Below are 19,067 nucleotides of genomic sequence, written 5' to 3' on the forward strand. Positions count from 1 at the left end.
TTAAAGCTGAATTTAATGGTTTGTCATTAACACATAATTTTAGGAAAACTATGCTAAGGATATAATAAAATTAAAAATAATAAATGTGAAAATGTACAAATTGTCCAGGTACAACAGAAATGTCTCAAATAAAGTCAAATTAATTCAAATAGCTTTTTACACTAGACTTGAAAGGTAAGTAAGTAAGTAAGTAAGTCATTTGTATTTGTGTAGCGCTTTTCTAGACCAGGGTCACAAAGCGCTTAAACAATCAAAACAATACTCAGTAAAGTATATATTTTAAAGGGCAAGATAAAATCAAGGTAGTAAAAACTCCAAGTCATCCTTTTTACTTTCAATCCAAGAATGAATAAACAATCATGCTATTACATTACAAATAAAAATTCAAGACTTTTTAAAAAGGTAGTGAATATTGGATTACCTATTAGAAAAAAAAACAAATGTTAATGTAAAGAAAATATTGAAAATAATCCATTAAATATGTTTGAAAAAACAGATTGTTATAGAACTGGTAATATAACAAAAGAAAGGTAATTTTTTTTTTTTTAATTCCCCAAACAATATAGAAATAACAAAAACATTTGAATCACAAATAAAATGGAACAAATTATAATTGCACACTAATATAAGGAGCAGAAAAGCATAAAGAGAACCATTGCCACACTTTGTTAAGGCTTCCCCCGATAAACTGCCTGTACATTTATTTTGACAAACTTTTCCATATTTTTATACCTTATTTTAAATAACTCTAGCAAATCTGATTTCCTGATGCATAAAGAATAACATTTGACAACAACACACATTCAACAGCTGCTGACATTTCAATGTTGACTTGAACAAAACTATTTTCAAATGCATTGGTCACACAAGAAAACATTGCAAAGATCATTTTCCATCCAAGAAAAAATGTTTTTGAGACACACACTCCAACTGTGTTCTTTTTGTGTATTGTAGCACCAACATCACGCTCAAATGGAGCGCATTAATATTCAATCCAGTTATTTCCACAACTACTCCATCAGTCATCTACCTTCACCAGCTGTTGCTGACTTGATACGAAAACAACAACAAGTGTTGAAAAGATGAATGAACGACTTACCAGGATTAAAAAATAATAATATTTTTGAATAATCATTTATGAAATTACTTTGTCGGACACATATATATTATGTTCAATTAGTGTTCATATTTGGATTTCAGTTCCAAATGTTATCACGGCTGAAAGTATCTTCATGGAGCTTTAATTTTCCCTCACTCGTCTCTAAGAGCTGGTCTTCAATGAAAGCACTTTCACGACAAGAGCGAACAATAGCGCGGAACTAGAAGAGGTTCAGTGTGTGTCCAGCAGTGTGTCAGGCCATTATCCCTTTTAAATAAGCTTGCTCTGAGTTTGTTGGGTTTGATGGTTACACACAAAGTTTCCTCCCGCGTGTTGTACCGACATTAGAAGACAATTGCTACTACCTCCAACCGCGGTCACTGCTGCCAAGAGCGCTTTCCTGCTCGCCCGAAATAAGTCTCGGTCATTCAATTAGTCTGTCAGTAAAGAGGCAAATGCACAAGGGTGAAGGAGTAAAGGGCAGAGGACTTGCAACCCTCTTCAATCTCTGCACAAATCTCCCACAGTGTCCAGAATTAATCATCAGCAGCATGAATGTCAGAGAGGAGGGAAGATTAGCACAGTGGCGACCCAGGCAGAGGTTAATACTGAGGCACGCCAACATTTGTAACGTGAAGAAAGAGATTCATTACTGTCACACTCTTGAGGAGCAACTATTTAGTTTTGGTGCCTCACGGCCCTTTTCAGGTGCTCAGACTTATTATGTTTTTCTTCTCTGTTTTAGAAATATTTATATATTACAAATGTTTTCTCCAAGATTAGTTTTGGATTCGTTTTTGTTTCCATATGATTACATTTTCCCTTAGTTTTATATATATAAAAAATACAACTTTAAGATGTTCCTCTTCCACAGGGTATTAAAATATTGGTAATCTTAATCAATCTTAATGTGAAACCGTGCAATTTTTTCTCATATTAAGGCTACAGTGACATAATAGAACATGTATTTATTATCAATATGTCTTGTTATTAAAGCTAATGCTCTGTCAGCTGGAATCAGATTACTTTTTCTTTTTTTTACCAAATGATGACTACCTCAGTAACACATGTTTTTCTCCAGGTAATAGGGTTTTTCCCAATGTATGCATCAGTTCTGTTTATTTTGATTGAGTTATTTATTTTAAGGAAAAGCCACAATTTGATTTTTTAATTGGGGAAAATCTCCCTTCAATAATTCATATAAAGTTTTAATTTAAAGGATCTTTATACCGGCTCCTTTTTTTATATTAGGCATTCCTGAACATTACATCATTCAGCTCACATTTAAAATAATTCACAGATTTCAGGTGGGGTTAAATCTCGTAATTTAAAAGTGTACCGCATGACTTTAAAGATAAATTGATGAATGCAGGGAGAGGGTTTTGTGTTCATGAACGTCTATCACATGTCTTCTGTTTTAAGTGTTTAAATCTTAAATCACAAAAACCTTGTGAAGTTCTGCTATGTCCGCCTGATTTAGCTCCAACACTGTATATACAGTATTTATTGAGCTCTGTAAATATTAAACATGAAAACCAAAACATCAGTGCAGGATGATTTCCACCTCCAGGCAGCCAAGGCCAACATGGTCCAATGAGTGGAGCGAAACCATGACAGCAGAGGGAGTGAGGAAGAAAAAAAAAAACATTATACAGCAAGAATATATTACCTATTCTGCTACTGCTATTGAAGAGCAAATATAAAAATCCCAAACTTGTCACGAGTCGAAACCACCATCAAGGGAAATCAATGCTCACAATACCTTCAAGGTGCAATGATTTCTCGAGCACAGCAGCAGGGCAAAGATCGGGAAAGAGGTCTGTAAAGTTCCTCTCTTTATTTTATTCCCTTCTCCTAATCCCACTGCAACATAGCTGTGTCATCTGTGCTGAGCATGAAAGGTCTAACCGTCTGGAGATTTATGTGGGGACGTCTTTGAGAGGAAAAGCACAGCGGGGCAGAAAACGCTCTGGAAGGTGCAATGAGGTCTGCTCGGTCTCAGCGGTGAACCAGTCTGAGAAAAAGCAACAACAAGTAAACTACTTCTCTTTTCTTGCGCAGTCACTGGCTCTATATGTGGCACAGATGGGGAGCCATCGACTTGTTAGTTTAAAACCATCTACCTTCTTTGATACTGGTCGTGAAAAGTACAAAAGTATGCTTCCATGGCCACCTCATCTGTGTGCTTTCATTTAGCATCAGTTACAGATAATTTTAAAATGGCATCAACATATTCAGCTTATATTGAAAGTTGAGGTGTTTTTTTTTTTCAATGAGAACGCATACAGGCACACTTTTAATATGTGGCTTGTGGCAAAGCACTCAACTTGAATTTTGTAATTAGACAAAACGTTGTTTTTTTTTACCTAACCTGCTGAGTTCTCGATTTCTCACTGGAACAAAGTCAAGGTCCCTGCCTGGAGATAAAACTTCACTAAGTGAAGTGTACATTCATTCAGCCTTTGAATAATTCATATTGTTGTTTTTCTTGAATTGTTGTTAGCTTAAAAGGAATAGCAATTTGATTTTGTAATGGACTACAAATATTTATTGAATTTATTTTAAGGTATTTGATGCTCTTGCTGGCCACACTAACACATTTAAAGGACTTGGGGTACTAAATGATAAATAAAGTGACTGAATATCACTTTTGACATTTAAAAAATGTGTGGCGTTCATTGACAGGCTCCTGTTGTTAACTGGAGGTGGAAAGAAATATTTAAAAAATGTATAAATTAAATGATTTTATAATTCTTGTTCTGACATTAAAACACATTTGAGCAAGTGGACAGTTTATTGCTGACATTTATTTATGTTAATGTCCTCTAAACTTTGTTTGCGATTATAATAATTATATTCTAATGTGATCTGAGGAAATCAACTGTCTAATTTAATCGAAGCGTGATGACGTGCTTTGGAATATAATGTGACTGACAGCGTTCTGGCTTCTGAACTCGCCATTTATTCGCTGTGGGAGTTGTGGCCCCGGAGGGAAGCAGAAGTCTCTGAGGTCAGAGTCTAATCACGGTCTTCACATGTGGCCTGGCTGCCTGCCGCCACACCACGGAGCAATCTGAGCTTCCAGCCAGGTGAACCCATTATTAACCGTCTAATTGAGGGAATCATGCTTTTCATTGGCCGTGAATAATTTCCGAGCTTGTCAAACAAAAAGGTTTTTTTTAATTTCAATTACATGAAGTCACAAATGTTATGCGTGTTGAATGAAGCGTGACGTGGGCGCTTTATTAGGTTATTACACTGGTGATGGTTACATCAACAAGAAAGGTGCAGTACTGCCTGATGTACGGTAAATAGATGTGAGGAACACATTATTATCTCAGCTCTCAGCGTTGAAACCAGTCCCAGCACATGTTGTTGTGATTCATAGCTGTACTTATTCTATGATTATCAATTATATCTGGCAGATGGTGAAGAACGGTAAACCAATTATGCACCATCATTTTGTTTTGAAAATTAAGCACGTGTTCTTCATCTTATCTTGCATTTAAACCAGCAGCACTTGAATATTTCAACACTTAGTTATTCAGGATGGTTGTCTGTTGGCTTGTGTCTGGTACACCTGCCAAGATGGTAGTTCCCAAGTGGTGCTGGTTCTATAACCACGCCCACTCTGCTGTGATTGGTCAAGCATTGAGGTTTGTTGACATGTGTCATTAACCCTGTAAGTCTCTACCTCCAATAAACAAAGTGGGACGTGTCCTCTGGGGGAGGAGCCAAGGCCATTATTACGTCACAACAGGCTTCACTCTCGTAACCTCTTGTTCGCCGAGATTTCAGACATGGGAGAACTTTATAATGTAATCAAAACATTCATCATGATGATGAACGTACTGCATCTTGGAGACATGTGAGTCAGGAGAGTTGGGTTTTTATTTTAGTTGCCCTTTAAGAAAAAATAATTATGAATGAACACAAAAGGAATTGTTGCTTTTTGTTTGGTTAGGCAAGCCATTCCAGTGAATGATACTGCAATAATACTGTAACATTCATATTCCATCTGCAGCACCATTTGTATTTAAAACATTTTATGTGGGTATAGCTAAAATTTCCTGATATTTAAGTCCTTTCACAATCAATCTTTAAACATGGTGTCAGTAAAGATTGGTGAAGGTTTTTTCATTAAGTCATTAAAAGCTGACTATATATCAACACGTTTTCATCTGTGTTGATGCTGGTATTTAAAATGGATAATAAAGTTATTAATTGAGCTAAAAAGTGAAATTAGACACGAGAATAGAGGCGAAGGAAACCTGAGTTGCAGAAAAAATAGAAGTCAAATAACGACGAGTGCGAAGAAGAAGAAATATGACAACCACTCTGGACTTTCATTCCAACGTTGTACTTTTTTCTTTTGGGATCTATTTTTAGACTGCGTTAGGCTTGGCTTGTTTTTATTGTTTTTATCTTCATAACAACAAAGAATGTATCATTGTGTTTTGGATGTCTTTCAAAGTCTTTTTTCCATCTCCGCCATTCATCTTCCAACAATCCTCACAAACTTTTTCACCTGATCTGTAAACCTCTTTCTCGGTCACATTTTTTGGTTGTTGTTCATACACCATACATCACTGCAGGCTGTCCTAATTTATAGTAAAACATTTTGTTGCCACCCAAAGTGTTTAAGTTTGAGAGCGCCGACATCCCGCCCACACTTCCCAGAGGCTGGTCTGTACCGTAGCTCCTTCACAATGTGGGTTTAACATTATAGACAATTGGCTTAAAAACCCCTGCCTTCCCTCAGGACTCACTGATTCACTGACAGAAGCGGCCGGCCTTGCTTTTAAACTCATGCTTATATCTGTCTGCATTTAGGTTATATAATTCTTGAGAAATAAATGTGACACTCTGTTATCTGCCTTCACGAGCAAACAGGCTTAATATTCCAAACTAATTGGCATCAGCACATATATTATCTTCTTTTTATGTGCTTTTATGTTCAGTTGTCGAGTGTTTACGCCATTAAGCTGTTATCTCAGACAAGCAGACAGTATTTTTGTTCCTATAGCTGGAAACGGAGAATAAGGAGAGCTAGTCAGCATGGTTATAGGGAGAAAGAGCTTCTGTGTGACTTGAGGTTGACGTAGCTCGGAAGGAGGCTCATTCAATCGCTGGCACACAGATCAAGAATAGAGAGTCGGTTTTTCTTGCTTTCAAATTAATTGGTTCTTTTTCCCATTTCCACCGTTTCAACAAAAAAAGGATGTCCGAAGAGCAGAGGGAGAAGAGAGCTGGAATAGGGCCAATAGTTCATTTCTACTTTCCAATTGGAGAGCAATAGAAGAAAGTTGATGACTAGTCGGTGGAAACCATCCGTTAACAGGTTTTTATTCTGAAAACATTTTTTTTTAAGAATCAGAATAGTTTGTTTTTTATTGTTTCAAAATAAAGTTATATCGATTAAAATTCTCGTTAGGCCCCAAAAGCTCAAAACTACCAAAAGGAATGTGTAGCTCACATCCTGTTGAAGAACTTTTGAACTTGTTAAAGGTGATCATACAAGCTGACTCTGTTGAACGATCAGATTTGGCTAAAAATTAAATAAATCTTCATTTACATCTCACTTAGACGAACTGTGTGGAATAATAAGCTGTCAGTCAATCCCTAGTGTGCCGAATTCCCATTAAATTATGTTCAAATACTGACCACAATGTTGCCATTTTGTTGAATAAAGAATAAAGCAAAATGGGCTTTTAACTGAAGAGAAAATTATAATAGTGAATATTCTATTAATGAAATTTCAAGCCGCTTGTAAAAAGTGACTGATATCTTGATGTTTAACTTTCTTTTAACTATCTTATCTACACGTTTGTAGGATTCCTGCATTATGAGATTCAATTTGTTTTTTTAACAGTTGCTAAGCAACGAAATTTCTTTGCAGTTTCACTTCTGTGTTTTCTGTCCAATGACAATAAAAGAAAGTCTAAAGTCTAAAGTCTAATTTCAACAATTAAATAATCCCAGCAGCAAATGTAATCAGTTACAATGACTCAAGAAAGCTCTTTAAATTTTAATATAAGAATCCAAATTCATACACGTTTAAACCCAGTACAATGATATTTAATAAATTAAATAGAGAGATTTACTTTTTTACTTGTCTTAATTATGAATTAAATTTTTACCTCAACACAAGTTGTGAAGTTTAAAAACAAGTAAGCCTTTTTTTTAACAAAGCAAGAACTATGAAGTTAAGAGTTTCTTTTTACTTCTGTTCAATTCATGAGTTCAGACATCTTCTCCTGGCCAAAAAAAAAAATCACAAAAATGACCAGCGGACTCTGGAAGGAGCTCAGAGTGAAGGGTGTGTTTGTTCAACAAAAGGAAATGAAGAACAGGGTCAATCCCTGGAGGAATATAAAATAAATATAATATTAAATACTTTGTTGATGTATCTATGTTTGCTACTGCCCTTCTGATGTTATAACACATGCTGACATTTCCTATTAATGTTAGTCAAGATTGCTTTTCTTGCCTCATAACAATCTCCGCACTGACACTTCACCACTTGTAGTGACTAACAATTCACCCTGTTTACACTTCAAAACCTATTAGCTCACCCGAGTCACAAGAGGCCGTGCTCTCCATGCAGCAGGTCCAATCTATGAAGACACATTTCTATACGGTCAAGTCTGGTCTTGACACGCTCCAGAAGAAAGCAGACCCTCCATGAGGATGCAGCTCCAGGTGGGGGGGATTTATGGAGCTGTAAAGTATCCGCCCTGCTAGCACAACCTTCTCTTACACTCGCCAGTGGTACTCAGTGTGGGAAGCATGTTTGTGGTTGCCGAGGCAGGGCACTCTTTTTTCACTTGAACGACAAAGCTTTTTTCAAAATCTACACTTTTTCTATTTGAGAGTTTCATAATTCAGATCAACATCTTTACATCAAAGTTACAAGGTGGAGACTTCCCCCTGAGAGTTCCAGCAGCTTCAATGTATCATGCATACCATTCAGTTCTAAACTTTCTTCAATTTACACTATAGTTGAAAATATATTCTACATTTCTTTCACTTCACTATCTAATAATCAGAATCAGAAACTTTATATTTTATCCACAACCTTGTAGGATTATGGCAGGGTGATAATTCACTATACAATGTGAATATTTTTAAAATATTTTCCTTTCTATGTTGAGTTTCAATTTTCTCCACGTGTTGGTAGGCATTTCAGATTTCCCCCAAGGTCCAAAAACAAAAAGAGGTTCATTGGGATCTAAGGGAATTTGTCGATAGGTAAGTGTGTATGTGAATGGTTGTATGTCTTTGTGTGTCCTGTGAGAGACTTGGGTCTTGTTCAGGGCGCCCCCCATGCGACCCTTATGCAGGAATAAGCTACCCTGAGGTCTTTAATAGGTGCCCTGAACTTTTTATAGTTGTGGCATCAACTGACTGTTTGCCTTGATCAAGATAGTGGACTTGAAAAAGTATCTATTTTCAGATGTTTTTACAGGTTGTGTTGTTTATTTTGTTTTTGTAAAAGTCTCTTTAGTTTCACATCCATGACTTACAAAGTTGTGGTGTGGCGCTCAATATTTGACTCCTACAGTACAAAAAGCACTCTGTGGGCACTTACAGCCATTTATACTTCCCCACAGAAAAATCTATATCCCCAAAGGTTTTGCTTAGTTCGTCTATACATAGACGGAGTTTGCAACCGTGCACCACTTTCATATATATAATCTTCCTCTGAGGAGATGTAGAGGAGGGAAGAAAGGGCAGGAATATGGTTTAATCGTATTCAATTTGTTGTGGTTAATTATGAATGTGACTGTGTGTCATATCGCATTATGTTTACACTTTCATTCACACAGTTAACATTATTTGGAAACGAGTCAAAATTATAATGTTTACATTGTAGAGAAATCAATTAAATATCTGTCAGCGAAAATAATTTTTACATAACATAGTTTGGGTTGTGCTGATAAAAACATTTAAAAAAACGTGCAATCTATTTCCAGAAGATTGCTTTTAACCATTTTTTTTCTTAAACATCAATTTTTAATGGATTGGTGACCTGTGCAAGGTAGTGCTTGCCTCTCAACCCATGTAGCTTGGATAGCTGCTTCATAATACATCTCATTTAGGTCATTGTTAGGTGAAGTTAATAACTTATAACAGGTTAAGGTCAGGGGTGAACAGTGACATCATGCCAAAAGTTATCTGTTTTATCTCAAAATGAAAGCGCCAAAGATTTACACCAGGATGAGACAAACTTTAGAGAAAAAATCACAAAGTATTAAAGCGTTAGCATTTTCCCTTTGTGGTGTTTTCCATTGACTCTTTAACTTGTCAATTTAAAGAATCATTTGTTGTCCTTCAACATATCACTGTTAATTTACCCACGGTACTACATATTACATATTAAGTATATTGTTGCCTGCAGCAGCCAGGAGCGGCAAAGCTCTTGCTCTTTGTTCACTCTGTAATGAGTGATTTATTTGAACAGCAGATAAAAAACATCAACACAACCACAGAACTTGGTGATTTTGTACCCACCTTTCTTATGGTGCCAACAAAACAGTGAACTCAAATGAGGCCCTTCTACACTCTTCTATATAGTGACGGCTGATTCGGTGGCTGTTGTGAGGGGCTATCAAGATAACATAAAGGTATACAAATCAAGCTATTATCTTTAATTTATTTAAAATCAGTTTTTCTATCTGATATACATACCCTTTTTTCAAATATTCTTATCTGTTTGAGGGGCAATAAATACTCATTGAAATGACAAAGTGGAGGACAAATCTAGCGATGGGCTTCATAAATCAGTGTCATTATTGTCATAGTCCACTAGATGGCGGTCTCTGCAATAATTTCCTTTGTTTTGAACTACCTTTCTTATAAAACTTCAACTCATTTTAAAACTGATGGCACTTTCCACTGACCTCTAAACAACATGACATTGTTTCATGAAGCTTCATCAGCCCATCACTAGACAACAGTCCTAAAACACAAACCCTAAAGTCATATTCAGAGCCTAGTTATGAAAAAAAAAAGAATTACAAAATAAAAGTTACTTCATGATCTTGGACACTAATTAGGGCCACATAAATGCATGCATGCATTTTGCCCAAGTGTATAAACTATGGGAGAATGTGGTCAATCTTATCGTCAGTTTGGGAAAGACTTATATAGAAAGCAAGAAAGGATAAGGAGACATCGTTAACTAAACAGTTAAATGGGCAATACTTAGTGGTTTTCATTTAAGGCAGGAGCTCTTTAGAACGTAACTGTCACGATAAAGGAAAGACCAATTTAAAATTCTCTGATTGAAAAAAAAAAGAAGACATTAGTTCTTCTTTAGGGTCCACATTGAATCCCGGCCTGACTTTGCGATGCGTGGTTTAGACAGTGTATTATTTATCAATCCAGAAAAATGGTGTAGATGCCTCACACCTTGAGTTAAATATTGTCTTAAGCATATGGTTATATTTCCCTTCTTTTAAAGTCAAACTCTTAGAGATTTGAAAGTGCGATATGGGACTTGATAATGTACAAAAACACTTTAACTTGGCCAGGAAATTTGTTGTAGGATCAAGTTATCCATCAGCCTTTTATGAGCTAGAAGAATGGACAGATTATAAAATTGATGATAAACACTAAAGCAAGTCAGGTCGATAAAACCCCACAAGGACCTGTTTTCACTCCATATATTAAGCATAAAGATGACGGCTAATCGAAAAAAGAAATATCTCTGAACAATGCCCTGCTCTGAAAAATGAGCGTGGGACAACGACCTTACAAGCATGAAGTTTATTATTGATAATGTTGGCCTTTTCTCTAAATCTCTTTCATAACGGCCTTCGACACGAGAGGAGGCCTGCAATTCATTTTTTCAGTTTTCAAAGTCTGGTTAGATATTCTGCTGCACAATATAAGACAATATTAATCATGTTTCTGCTCATGAAAAGTATTAAATATTTTTGCAACATGAAGATTAATGAACTGCATTTATCATTTAGATGTTTGAAAGGTTGATAATTCAACTTAAAATGGCGGTATTTTCATTTTCTCCTTCCATATGTTTCCTTGAAGTAAACATGCATGTTAAAACATGAAGTATTAATAAAAAAAAAAATATATATATATATATATATACTGTATATATATATTTCAGGATAGATGATAGAGGTCGAAGTCTTTACCAGAAGTTAAAATAGTATTTGATTTAAAAGGAGAGTAAATAAACACAATAGTATTGTTAAAAACCAAGATATTTTCACAGACTGAACTTCAAGATATATCAGATAAAAACTTGACTTGTTGAACATCCACGTTAGATACTCTAAGGTGATGATATCACTTTCAGTGACAGGATTTAATACTGTCAAGTAAGTGATTCTACCAGACAATCTTGCAGGAAGCTGTCATTGTAACAAAACCACAACTCAACGGTTCAAGAAAGTGAACATGAAACCAAACAAAAGCACTGACTCATGACTTTTGAACTTATTTAAAACTTGTATTTCCACATTTGTCTTTTGTAACGGTTGACTTAAAGCACCACTAAAACTGGGGTGATTTGGCAGCACTGACACGTAGTGCAATTGTTAAATCATATCACGGTGTTGCGTCAGCTCTCGCTAGGTCAAAACACTTGTTAAAGGAGAAAACAAAGAGCTGTAATCAACATTTTTTCTCAAGCCCAGGAGAGCTGATTCAACTCTAACCCTGACCAAAGCACAAGCTTCATTATAATTGACAGCAGTGTGTCATCTCATCTAAAGCTTGAATGATTTCAATATCCTAACTTGATGATTTGCTCGGACCAACAGAAAAGCCTGGATACCCATTTCCACATCGTGTTTTGAAGCGTTATATGATTTTTCAACTGAGAGAGCAGCTCATTTAGAAGATGATTTTTTCACAGAACCATACGATGTCGCCGGACTAGAAACAACATCATTTGGTGAAGGTATCACATTATTGTTGCCCAATTAAACAAAATCATTTCACTTTTATGATGTATAGACATGTGATTTTTTTATATAATTTATTTAATTTTCCAAGGCGAAAAAAGCCATGAATTTATGCTAAAAGCAGTTGTAATTTCATCCAAAAAAAAAACAACAACAATTTTACCGTCACCTTAACCCTTGTGTTGACTTTAGGTCAAGGTCAACGACATCCATGGCTTCCAGAAATACATATGCAGTGGTCATTTATCTTGACCCAAAGGTTTTGCTGAGATATCTTTTTATGTTAGTTATTCACATGATCAAGATTCTTTGACAAACTAACCTTTATTATCTATGTTGTATTATGTAGATCATATGATGAAAAGAAGTGACTAATATTGCACAATGACAGCTGAATATCATGATAAGACATTCAACACAAGTCCCTTGTTCATGAAGGGTTATTCTTGTACAATGACACTGATTACATTTACGTTAATTTCAGCAAAACCACTGATTAAAGGAGCAGTCGTGATGATTTTAAATGGTGCATCAGGAAAGCAGCTACATTTGAGGTGCAAAAATATATTCTAGGTGAGTAGATTATAACCTCACAGTTCAGTTATATTTAACCAATATCCACGTGTCATCCCTTCAAATGATCTTCATCCCAAGCACACATGTTTCAGAAACTCATCAGAGCTATTCTTGCTGTGGACAGATACAAGCCTGCAGGCAGGCCTTGGGGCTCAAAGCCCACTGGACTGCTGTGCACGGGCCTGATTTAAACATGGTACATTTTTCAATTGTGTTTAGGTGTGAGTACGCTACATAATCCATCGAACAATCTTAGAATCATCCTCATAGCATATACCGCATTTTACAAATCCTCAAGATTATCTCTCACAGCATTCTTGCCACTGGGAATTCCTTGAACGGAATGGAACCTGTTATTACAGTGTGGGGCCTTTATCGTATCTCCTCGCCTACCAAACCTCACAGGTTCAAACTACAAATCTCCAGAGCCTCTCACACCAGTATCACTTGATTCATATTTGGTTCAGTCTCATGGTCAACTGTCTTAATTACCTGATTACCATATATTGATCGGAGTAAAGGACTTCTCTTCAAGTCGCTTTGGGCCACCAGTCTCTCCTCATCCACCTCCTGCCTCATTATAACCACTTCTAGTAATCCAGCCGGCCTTCCAGGCTGAATTAAATCCCGCTGTGATTCATTTCACAAAATGGCTTCCATTTCCAAAACTTCGAGGCAATATAACTTTAACAACCTACTGAGACATGATCCTTTTTGGATCGCCTAGAAATGACTATGGAGATGTTGGTTTTTATATCTGGTGTAATGTTGCCATTGTTCAAATGGGACTTGAAGAACAGAAAGATACGCAGTTACTTTTTAAGCTGTAACTCACTCAGCGCGAGTGAGTTTCAATTGTAACAGACTTTCACCTTAATATTATTTTGGGGCTAAATTGTGAGTTTGAGATGACGTACATGACCCATTTTGGTATGATAGTGTTAAGCAGCAATAGGTCAGATTTTGGTTTTACCTTCTTGTTAACCTCAAACATCTCCTACTTCATATGAACACCGTGTCTCACCCATCACAGGGATTCTATACCAAGACTAGTGCAGGAGTCATGACAGTTCATATTAAACCAAAACATTCAGAAAATATAGTAAAAAAGGAAATAGTCAAATAAAGCTAAAACTAAAATAAAAATCAACATTTTTGCATTATTTTCACCCTAGTCAGTCTTATGTCAGTATTGCTGTAGACATACTGGTCCAGAGTATCAGTAACCATTTCATTTAATGCCATCACTGGAAGGTTTATAGCCCGATGTATTTTATTATGTTTTTTTGTGGTTTTAATTTGTTTTTGCTCTTGCTTGAATTATGTGAATAGTGTTCTGCAAATCTAAAATATATAAAAACTCATCATATAAAAGTCTGTCAGGGGTCTGTGGCAGGGTTGTAGCAGCAACAATAAAAGGGAAGATTTTTAGGTCAGGATGAGAGTCTGAGTTGAAGAAGCTGAAGCTTTTCATCCGGAGGGACTGGAAAAGAAAAGCAGAGAAGTTTAAAGACAAAGTTATGGATGGTGTGGAAGGGTTAGAAATAGATAGCAGGTTATAGAGAATGATTAAGATCGATAAAGTATGATGATCATTTTTAACAGTTTGATACATTCAGTCTATCTGATACAGTTGTGTGTAAATGAGAAAGTGCAAGTTAGCATTAGCCAGCAGAAAGCAGAATTAGCATCAAAGCAGACATGAAGCAGCTTGCGAGAAACACACAGAGTAGTAACAAGCCCCTGAGCATTAGAGCAAGAGAGGCGTGAGTAAGCTAAGAATGGAAGTATACGTTCCAACTGTAACATGTAGTTACCAGCTTTGGATGAACATTGAATAAAAACATGATTCAGCGACTCAGACTGCTGCTCCCTCTCACGGAAATCCTATTTAAAGGACCTGAAGGTTTCTGGGGATAGAGGTACTTGGTTGTGTCACAAGCAGATGACAATGGATGGATGGACAAATAGCATATTAAGGTAATATTTTATGTTACCTAAATCAAGAAAATCAACTTTTTGATTTCAAAATATATTAAAAGGGTAAAAAACAAATATAATTAGTGGGATCAGAATTAGAAATAAATTGTGAATTTGTGTATACAGTTTTTCTGTAAACACATGATTCGATCTAAGATTTGATCAATAGCTTACCAGAACTAGATCAGTGCAAAGAAACACAAAACAAAGGAACGTAAATATGTCAGGCTGAAAGAGCAGGATGGGATATGAGCCTGACTATGCGCCTCTGCATCAATTCTTTAACACTCAGCACTTTTTATAACCTTTTCTCAGGGCAGCCACTAAAGTCTACTCTGTTGATGGTAGCTGACATGTACCTTCTTGAAGTGAATGTGAATCTGTAGATGCTTAATGGGTAGGAGCAGTTGGTCACGGCTGGATCTGAGGGTCAGCCGTAGGAGGAGAAATTTGCAAATCTACTTGGACTACTTTGCTTATCGTTGAACAATAAACAGCCTTGTAATATTGGTGTGTAGTGCATCTGGCTGGACTCCATCTGAAGGATTCAGGCTACAGACAAGATGCTTATCCCTTGAGGAACTGCCCAACCCTCTGTGTGCCAATTTAGGTCCTGCTGCTGGTGCATGATGGGAAGGGAAAATATCCCTTCTCTGTTTTTAACCCTCCTCTTTGGAAGGCACCCTGACCTGAATACAGATTTGGCAGCTTACGCCAGCTCTCACAGACAGTGGCTGGGAACGACCTTTTTACGTTTTCATCATTTTAACTTCACCTCTGTCGCCTGCTCAAGGTGAGGTCCAGGACTGCAGTGTCATGTCTGTGGTTGGTGCACGAAGCGAGGGAGCAGAAAAACACATGGAGGAGAAAGACAAACAAGCAAATGTGGCTACGCAGTTGAGAGCTGCAGCCCCAGATTCACAATCATACTGGGAATCAAAAGACTTCTTAATAATTCAGTGTGAATGGAGAGAAGGAGGATTCTGCAGCAAACGAGTAGACCGAGAATATGACAGCGAGAAACTCTTCTAACACTTCCTAAATAAAATGACTTCAAACTGCAGACGGTTATGAATGATATGTATGAGCATATTATAAATCATTTCTCCATATGAAATCAAAAGGGCATTTTCTTTTCTTCTGCAGCGTTGGCTAAGTTGCATGTGCTCAAGCAACATTTTACAGCACTGCTCTCTCTGCTTTGAAGGTTTCTGAATGCCTTTTAAAAAAACGACAATTCCATTTTTAGTATATTACCTAGCATTTTTCAGGTTGTTCGGTCTGACTCATCGCAGGAAGTTGATGTGACACAAGCTGTTCTTTATGCTTTCAAATACGTGGTTCTTGAGTCTGTTTTTTGAGTTAATACACACAATACGATTGAAATATTAATACAACTTAATAAATCATACTTTGCTGAGCTTTCACAGTGTGGCTTACTAGTGAGCTAGCTCTGTATGGTGCAGTTTTATTTTTTATTAGGTTAAAGTTTTAAGTTAGGCCAGTAAGTTGTGTTTCATTCAGTCAATGTTTGTTTCTCGATAAATTGTATTCACGCACTAATAAATACACATGAATTAATGAATGCACCACACTTGCCTATACAGTCAACTTTAGTGAGATTATTATTTATACATTTTGCATTATGTACAGATGACGAGCATTTACTCTGTGTCTCATCTTGTTTTTTAATCTAGTTTAATCTAGTGACATTCTCAGTGAACTGTGTGTGTATGGACAGGTAACCAGTTTGTTATTCCTGCTTGGTAATATTAGGACAATCACAGGCAGTATTACCATTTAGATATTGATCACACCATTTACCTCCAGGTACAACAACATGGCACCGCAGGTAAGGGCATATTTTGATACATAAACACTGAAACACATAATTACACATTATAAACGCGTCCTTAGGTTTGCTATAATTCAATTTGACCGTAATCAAAAATGTTTTTGATTTAGACGTTTTGTATTTAATACAACTAAAATTAATTTCAAGTTCTTTTCATCTTTATTTCCTGACTGCTGCTGCAAATGTCCTGAGAGTGAAAACACATTACCAGATTAGTCGAGCCCTTTGTGATTCTGGCACTCTTGCTAACAATTCCACTTAACATTAATTATTCATCTTAAAGGCCACACACACTTGTCGCTGGCAGACGAGCTACAACAAGTGTTGAGGTGACATCAAATAATTTGTGTTAATGACATTTTGTTTTAACCGGTTACCTTGTCAATCATAAATTGATTTCAATGCAAGTGTGTGTCCAAGAAATGTAATGTGTAATGTCAGCCTCAATGTAAAGGAGTCAGACTTGAGAATGTATGGTCTTTTTATTCATCAAAAAGAAAAGAAAATAGTTTGGCATTTTAGGATTGTGTAGTTCCTGGCTTTAAATGTAGAGGGATTTGCTTTTCAATTTGGCTGCTCAAGACCATGTAGTTTTACTTTGAATTCACAGTGATGGCAGACATCATGCAGATGAGACAGAAAACACCACTTGTTGTTTTTGCATCTTGTCTTGGTTTTCTCCAAGAGTGTGTTCATTCTTATGCCAGCAGATAAGCAGGAGTAGTGCAAGTGTTTACAGGGCTGCGGGGGCCAAACATGCTGAGATGCAGGGTCACTAAACTGATGCTGGGGAGGTCATAGCCTCTATGTTCAGACATCGCTGAGGGAAAAACAGCTCTTTCTGTTCAGTGGACGACTAACCTCAGACACACACACACATACACACACACCAACACACACACACACACACAGGGCCCTCTATCTTGGACATGTCTTATTAATCACATGCTGAGGGAAAACAAGCCAGACATATGTTGCATACCCCCAGACTTTGGAAGAAGTCAGATCTTTCTTTTTCTTTCAGTCCTTCTTCCTGTTTTTCATCTGGAGTGGACATTTACCAGTATCATTAGAAATTGAGACTACTGAGGGGCAATTGTTATTTATACTATAAAAGTTCTACTTCAGCACCTGGTTGAGCTGCAACCCCAAGCAGGATAAGAAATTATGGTAACTTCTCACTTTATATTTTACACCACATGTATGAAACTCAGGCCAAATCCTGCCAGACAAGTCAAGTGGCCTGTGCGAGGGCTGTCTCAAAATCAAACTAAGATGAATATTAATGCGATGTAGGTGCTCGTATTTAAGATAAGCTAAGGAACATATGTTATTAATTTAACTTTAACTAAAGAGAAAACCATAAGTTAGAGAAAGGGAATTTGATGAGCAGCAAGTGGATGTTTTCTCTTTAAGGAGTGGGCCTATATTTAGGGGGTGTTTTGAGAAGATAGTTCTAATTTAAATATTAATAATTAATTTTAAAGAATTTTTAACAGTTTGGTTAGTATAAACTTTCTTTCGCCTGCAACTTGGACTGTGTGTCATGTTTTGACCACGTGATGCTTTTGTTTTGTTTTTGTTCTGTGACAGGCGCAGGCAGGTGCGCATGATCTGCGGCTGATTTGTGGGCGGTTTCTTCCCAGTCTTAAGGAGCTTCTCGTCCCGGAAGAAACCGCCAGAGTATTTCGTCTCCTGATCGAGGTTTGGCTTCCCCGCTTGTCTCTGGACGTTTTACCGTGTTTTGGACTTTTCCCTGTCTCCGACGTTGTCCGTACCTCTCCGTTGTAACGTGAGTTTTTGTTCCTCTTTTTTTAGTTATCGGCCAGCCGCGCCCCTGCCTGCGTCCTGAGTTTTTCCTGTGATCCTGATCCCCCTTTTTGTGGTTACACTTTTGTTTATCGACACTCGTTCTGGGCTACGTTTTGGATTTTTAACCTGTTTTATTAAACCCTGTTGGATTACCTACTTGGAACTTTGTTTTACTTCCGCACCTGGGTCTCTAGACATTTTGAACTGTGACACTGTGTTAAACATGTTGGGCCCCTGATTGAGTTTGAAACCTCATATAAGAGCCTCAAGATGTTTCATGGTAACCAAATCAAACAAGCGAACGGTAAACACAACACAGAGAAAACACAAGTTTCTGAATCACTGGGATTTGTAAATCCTTAAAATATATATAGTAGAATCCTGTGACTCATCAGAAATTGACAGTGTGTATATTTGTGTCCCAAGAGAGTCAAACTACTCCCACTCAGCTGCACCCATAGCTGGGCATCAAGATAGTTTTGAAATAAAACTCTGAATATTCACCAACACACTATCTGACAACAGAGAAGCAGGGCCATGCTCTTGTATAACTGTCAGTACAGTAGCAACGGTACTTCTGCTGTAGGACAGCTCAGACTTAGACCAGATTCACGACCCGAAGGGTTAAACAAGCTTCCCTATAATAATGATACAATCATTCCTGAAACATTGGTGCAGGAAGTAGAAAACGAACATTCCTAATGATGTGTGCATGCAGCCGCAAGTTTAGGGTGCAACTTTGAAAATGACCAAGTATTTTAGTCTAGTTGGAAGGTTATTTTGAACATAAATGTATGGCAGTTTTAGT

At 36.9% G+C, this 19,067-nt stretch overlaps 2 protein-coding genes across 2 annotated transcripts in view; one reads left to right on the forward strand and one right to left on the reverse strand.

The window, feature by feature from the left end:
* Positions 1-19,067, reverse strand: part of rtn4rl1b (reticulon 4 receptor-like 1b) — a 156,055-nt gene that overhangs the window by 122,636 nt on the left and 14,352 nt on the right. The gene's annotated exons all lie outside the window — the stretch shown is intronic.
* dph1 (diphthamide biosynthesis 1) overlaps positions 18,124-19,067 on the forward strand; it is a 63,801-nt gene continuing 62,857 nt past the window's right edge. Inside the window, exon 1 of the mRNA XM_087796373.1 lies at positions 18,124-18,239. The gene's annotated coding sequence lies outside the window, so the exon portion shown is untranslated. The remainder of the gene's footprint in view (positions 18,240-19,067) is intronic.

Source organism: Callionymus lyra, chromosome 7 (genome assembly GCF_982586985.1).
Source record: "Callionymus lyra chromosome 7, fCalLyr1.hap1.1, whole genome shotgun sequence".
NCBI lineage: Eukaryota > Metazoa > Chordata > Actinopteri > Syngnathiformes > Callionymidae > Callionymus > Callionymus lyra.